Here is a 6,328-nt window from a genome sequence, read left to right on the forward strand (position 1 = left end):
GGGGGGGGGGGAGTAGGGAGCAGAAAGAAGAATGAAAATGATAACGTGTTCGACAATGGAATTGCAATTGCAAAATGGAGATCCTTTCTTTTGCACAGGGTAATGGAGATGGAAGCAGTCATTCTTGCTTGAAACTGGTGATATTGTTTCTGGTAAAGGAAAAACTCTACCTACCTGGAAAAAGAAGAGGTCAGAACAAAAGTTTCTACCTTTTCCTATTTCTCTACTTGTGTATCTTTTAGTTTTGAGTAAAGAAATTTTTCTTCTAAGAACTGCAATAGTAGATAAATATTCTGGAAGTTCTAGTGCTAGCTTTCATAATGTTTGCCTGTCTTTAAGTGTTTCTTACTTTATCCTACGCCTTAATCCCTAAATGTAATGTTATCTTTTAGTATTGAGTAAAGAAATTTTGCTTCTAAGAACTGCAATAGTAGATAAATATTCTGGAAGTTCTAGTGCTAACTTTCATAATATTTGCCTGTCTTTAAGTGTTCCTTACTTTATCCTACACCTTGATCCCTAAATGTGGTGTCTTTCTCTCATTATCGCTATGTACTTGTCCAATACAGTTGTTTATCATCAACTCTGCATTTTCCAAGTTAATTTGCCTTTAGATATGAGAAATCGTCCTGCTCTTACAGATTCTTGGAAGTCTAATCGTGGCCTACAATATCTTATTAACCTGTCTTCAAGGAGCTATGTTGTAATTAGTAAAATTGTTTACTGGATATTTAGAAGAAATGCAGATATCCATGTTCTATTACTGGACTTTAAGGTCTAAATTATTTGTTAAAATATCACAATGGATGCTTAATAGTTTACTTTTCGAATACAATGTGAAATTCTTGACGATATGAAATACCCATGAGCCAAATGATGTAGCTTGGAAACGAAAAGAAGCAAGTTTTGTTAGTAACTTTGTCTATTGCATCTTAGAGATACAGGGAAAGCCATGGATTACGCTATCTACTACTTTCTACATGATTATACTACATCTTTCTCGATAATACCAACTGTATGCAATTTCCCAGTCAAGATGGTATAGGTTGCTATAGCATATGACTCTGTCTAATGTCTTACCTTGTATAAATGTGAACCTCTTGATTTTTAGGTGGATAAAGGGAAAAGTTCCACTTTTTTATGTGTGAAAGGATTTTTGGAGAAATTGATGAGAAAATTCATGGATCAGGAAGCTTCTTGTCAGAGTTTCTTGATGGCCTGAGAGTATGAAACAAACCCTGTTGTGGTTCTTTATACTTCCTTTTCATAATCTTCTGTATTTTCTTTCCTCTAATTGTACGCATGAATTTCACTGTCTGGGAGGGGGGCCGGGGGGCGAGTTTGGTATGTATCTCATGTACCGTTTGTTCTAGTTAGACCGGCATAGTTATAGTTTGGCTATTTTTAGCTATCCACCCACCGCTGTTCTTCTCCTTTATCTAGCTTGGAAATTGACTAAAAGAAGTGCCTGCCTTTAGCCTTGCAAAAATGTTATACTATAATGAAACATGTTACCTCATGAAAGACTGGCAAAACCCAGATAGATACGAACAAGTCTCACAATAGCTAGCTAGGGAAAAAGAAGAAAAAGTCCCATTATAGCATTTACTTCAAAACATCCTCCGCATCTTTTTTCCTTTAATCTAATATCCAAAAAGCTGTTGTTGAACCATTGAAATAGCCTACTAGGAACCAAATACAATATGTTGAGTTCCACATCGGCGGGTATGAGAAAAATTGGTCTCTTTATATGGTCTTGTACAATCCTCACCTCATGAGGTAATTTCTGGAGTTGAGTTAGGTTCAAGATCCATATCTTATGGTATCACAGCCAGGTCCATCCCATCCCAGTTTATTGTTTACTTGATGTTGGGCTCCCATCTTACATTGTCCATGCTCTATATGTTCAGTCTGCAAGGGGTGTTGAGTCCCACATAGGTGGGTATGAGGAAAATTGGCATCTTTATATGGTCTTGGATAATCTCACCCTATAAGCTAGTTTTGGGGTTGAGTTAGACTCAAGGTGTATATCTTTATTATCACAACAGAAGAAGATGAAATGAGGTTTCAAATATTCTGCATAAAATTTTATCTGTCCTCTATTGAGATAAAACTTAGCTTCCATCTCCAACTAGGTAGCAGGGACTTGGACATGAATATGACATTTGCATGAACAACATGCCTACCTGATATATTGGTAAAATGTAGTTTTCACTTATCCCATCAAAGGCTATTATTAATGGAAATGAGGTTTCTTGGGCTACCAAAATATTGAAAACAAATCCGTACCCAGAACTTTTAGAAATCTGGGCACTGTTCGAATCTTTGTTGATAATGGGCCTGCCCCTCTGCCCTTTTCCTGTTAAATATCAGAGTTTTGTGTGTGGCAGGATTCGTACCTGTGAAGTGTGCCTAACCACACATCATCTGTTACACCTATACCACTAGACCAGAGCCATGTAAATCCTTCCCCAAAACATGAAGCTTAATCATTCTTGAAGGTCAGCTCAACTTGTTCAGCTTTTTGGTTCAATCTCATTTTCTCATGCTCAAGATTTTTTCGTTGTATGTCAAGTTACCATTTTCCCAAGAACTAACTCTAGAAACCGTAAAGACTTGTCGGATCTTTTATTAGTAGAGTAAGAAAGTACTGAGTCGGTTATGTCATTCGAAACCTATAGTTTTTGGCTCTCTTTCCTAAGTATTTGGTTCAACACGAGCACTTCCATATTCTTTTCTTATTGTCATTAAGGTACCCTGTCTATCTTTTACCTCTATACTGTGGATCCAAACAAGTTCCTATCCAACATACTCAGTTCCTGTGAAAGTACAGGACACAATGTAGCAAGAACATGGATGGTTTTGTAGTGATTTATATAGCACTAACGAGCAAGAAACTAAATATGTTGTTAGAATCAGCAGCTTTTGTGCAGCTTAGTTGCTTGTTTCTTGCTTTAGGAAAATTGCTCATTCGATAAGCATTTTCAATAAAGCTTGCACTAGACTCTCACCTTTTTTTGCTTAGTCATATATAGTGAATCTTATTGGTATGGGTTTGATTTTTGAATCTAGTCAAAATTACATAGGTGAATGTAGAGATTGGTAGTGTCCTACTTGAGACGAACCACTTGTCATCTACAAACTGAAAGGGATTGGGGAAAAAAGCTTGAGAAAGTGTCCTTCAAAGGGGGAACCCATCCTCTCGTTGTCAAAGAGGACACAAGTGAAAATACATGACAGACGTAAAACAGATAACATGTTTCCTATTTTCTCTCCTCTGGGGCTTTGAGGAAAGAAAGCACTGCCACAACCAATAAGAAAGCAGAAATTGCATGAGGTAAGACTATTTTTCTTCTTTTTTTGGTTCTGGAACGGATAGTTTTATTACTGTAGTTATATGTAAACTATTCCAGTTTCCACCTAAAAAGAATGGGATACAATAACCATTGAATATTTAAAAGCATGCATTATTATCTATAAGCAGTGACACATACGGATCATGTTTCCTTCAAACTTTTGTTAGAGACACTTGACTCCTGCTCACCCTGTCCACATTTTATCTTCTTCAATTTTTGAATGTCATCTGTGGAGATTTTTAAAATCTACTTGCACTTTGCAGTTGATATGTAGGAAGAGAAAAAAAAAAGAAATATATACCTTATCCAAAAAAAAGAAAAAAGAAAAGAAATAGATAGATGATAAAATGTGGTAGTGCCGGACTGCCTTCCAGGCACACTGAAGGCACATGCTCAATAGTCAAACAATGGAACAAATCTGGACATGGTGAAAGGTGAGTTCCACACAAGTCAGATGAGGGTCAAACGAGGGGTTGTGTCAATCTCCAACAAGAACACGACCATTTAGAAGTGTCCATGTCATTCAGGAACAGAATCATCGCCATGATAGCACTTACAAGTTTCTACTTTAATCATTCATGTTAATCTTCCCCTCCTGAAGGGGTAAACTTCTGCACCCTACCCCTTCCCCTCCCAGAGGCAATTTCCTGGTTTCTCCCACTTGCATGTAATTGTTCCATAACAACAATCTTCTTAATTAATGCTTTCAAATTCTTGAGCATACCATCTTTATTTACATGACAGAATTTGTCATTTTGGGCATTCAAGCCAATAAAATGATGTTTTAAATTGAATAGAGATAAAGGCATGTTACACAACTTGATCGATAAGTATTTGGCTTTGCATCTAATGCTCGTTTTGTTGACTGGGAAGGTGAGCAAGGGTCTTGTTGCTATGGGTAAATGGATGCCTGATAAAATATCTAACTTCCACGTACTTCGTTCATTAGAAAAGTGGTTTACCTAATCTAAGCTCAGTAAGTAGAACATAAGGTGTTCATCAAAAATTGTACAGACTTCCTCTGAAAAGTGTTTGATCTTGTCCTCAATTACGTAACTCTGTCTACATAATCTCAAATGCGTGTGCACTTCACATAATCATGCCAGTTTCACTACTTAATGCAACAATTTGGCGTTTTTACATGTAAATTCTGAAGTGATTCCTGCTGCTGCAGCCCAGTGGAAGAGATTTTTCGAGACAACTACTTGTCAAAAAGAAAAGTGGAATATTCTTTTTCAGGGCCACCTTTCTTGTTAGTAACTGTATCCTTCCACAGGTTCCACATGCAAGGTTCATTTTCTTGAGATGTAGTCTTTGATCTCAAATTTTCTGTTTTATGCAGTCATATATTCTGTTCCCGTGTCTTAATTTGACCATAACCAAACTAGGCACCTTATTTTAATCTTGATCACATTAGAATTACACTTCTATCTTGTCAACACCATGCTTATTTTCGGGCTAAGTTGATCTGAAATGCATATAGGATGTATTAGGTCAGAGCCCCTAAACTTTGATCTTCTACATTGAACATCTTGATTTTATGGGTGACGTGAACCTTCAATTTCTAAAGGAATAGAATAGGCTCTTTCAGCTGATTTACCTCTTGAGGGACTGAGCATATCCATCAGATTAGTCATTTCAGCTTAACTAGCTTTTTTAAAGCTGAAGAATTGACTGCCCCCAAGGCCTAGCTCAAGTGGCAAAAGGTGGAGGATTTGTAGCTTAGGTCGCAAGTTCAAGCCCCACACCATGCAAAGCGAAGCCTGGTACTTAAGTGGAGAAGGGTAGAGGGGCAGGCCCATTATCCACTGAGTTTAGAAGGCTGTGATTGGTCCAAAAGGCAGGTCACAGACGGATTTCTCGGTTATCAAAAAACAAAAAGATGAAGAATTGACTAGGTGATGTTTAATGGCAATATCAAAAGGGTTAAGAGAGAGAATTATAGACAGTGAAGTACCTGTATCTCGTCCACCATGTTCAGCAAGGTGGACGTAAACATATTGACTATATCAAGAAACTGGACCCAAACTCAACTACCACAGACAAATTAGAGCTCTTTGGTGCTTTGTTGCATGTTTGACACCATAAACAAGTATCCAGCACATTCAATTTGATATTTTTGATCTTCTAGCAGCTATGCTAGATCTTCTTTATGCGTTTTATGTATATGTGTGTACTTGGTTAATAGGAGGAAATTTAGGAGCAACGCGCAAGGAAGGGGAAAAAGGATGATTTCTTGGTAGTTCTGCACGGCACCTTGAAAACGATTCCTTCTGCTTTTTTGGATCTAGTTGTTTCATGAAAGTGAAAAATTAACGACCATCTTAATGACTTCCTTTCTGTCTGCTCTCTTCTTAACATGTGATTGCAGTTTTATATTAAGAACAACTGATAAAATATTTGAAATCGTGCTTTGCATCTGGGACAGATACTAATATGTGGATGAAACAGAATTGGAGTCTGTCTTTGTCAAGCTGGCGCCTCTGATGATTTACCGTGTTTAAGAATCAAACCAGACTTGTACAAACTTCTTTATCTTTGTTTTTTTTTTTTCATTTATCTCATCTGCATGTTTACATTGTAAGATAGAAGACACTTTTATTATCTAAATCATATATTGAAAATGTTTGCACTCGAGCCGAGGGTCTTTCAGAAACAACCCCATTACCTCCACGAGGTTGTGATAAGGTCTGCGTACAGCCGTACACTCTACCCTCCCCAGACCCCTCATGTGGGATTTCACTGTGTATATTGTTGTTGTATATATTTAACATGTCTCGGAGCATGTGGGTCAGAATAATTTTCATGAACCAAGCAATGGAAACTATTTGATGATGGATGGCAGCAAGAAATGCCGAGAATTGCATCCGTAGTCTTTCTTGCTTATCTTGTTCAGTTGTTATTACATCTAAACATCAACCTTTTAGAGTAAGGAAACATTTGTTTTAATGATTCTTAAGACACCATATAAT

Source organism: Solanum stenotomum, chromosome 6 (genome assembly GCF_019186545.1).
Source record: "Solanum stenotomum isolate F172 chromosome 6, ASM1918654v1, whole genome shotgun sequence".
NCBI lineage: Eukaryota > Viridiplantae > Streptophyta > Magnoliopsida > Solanales > Solanaceae > Solanum > Solanum stenotomum.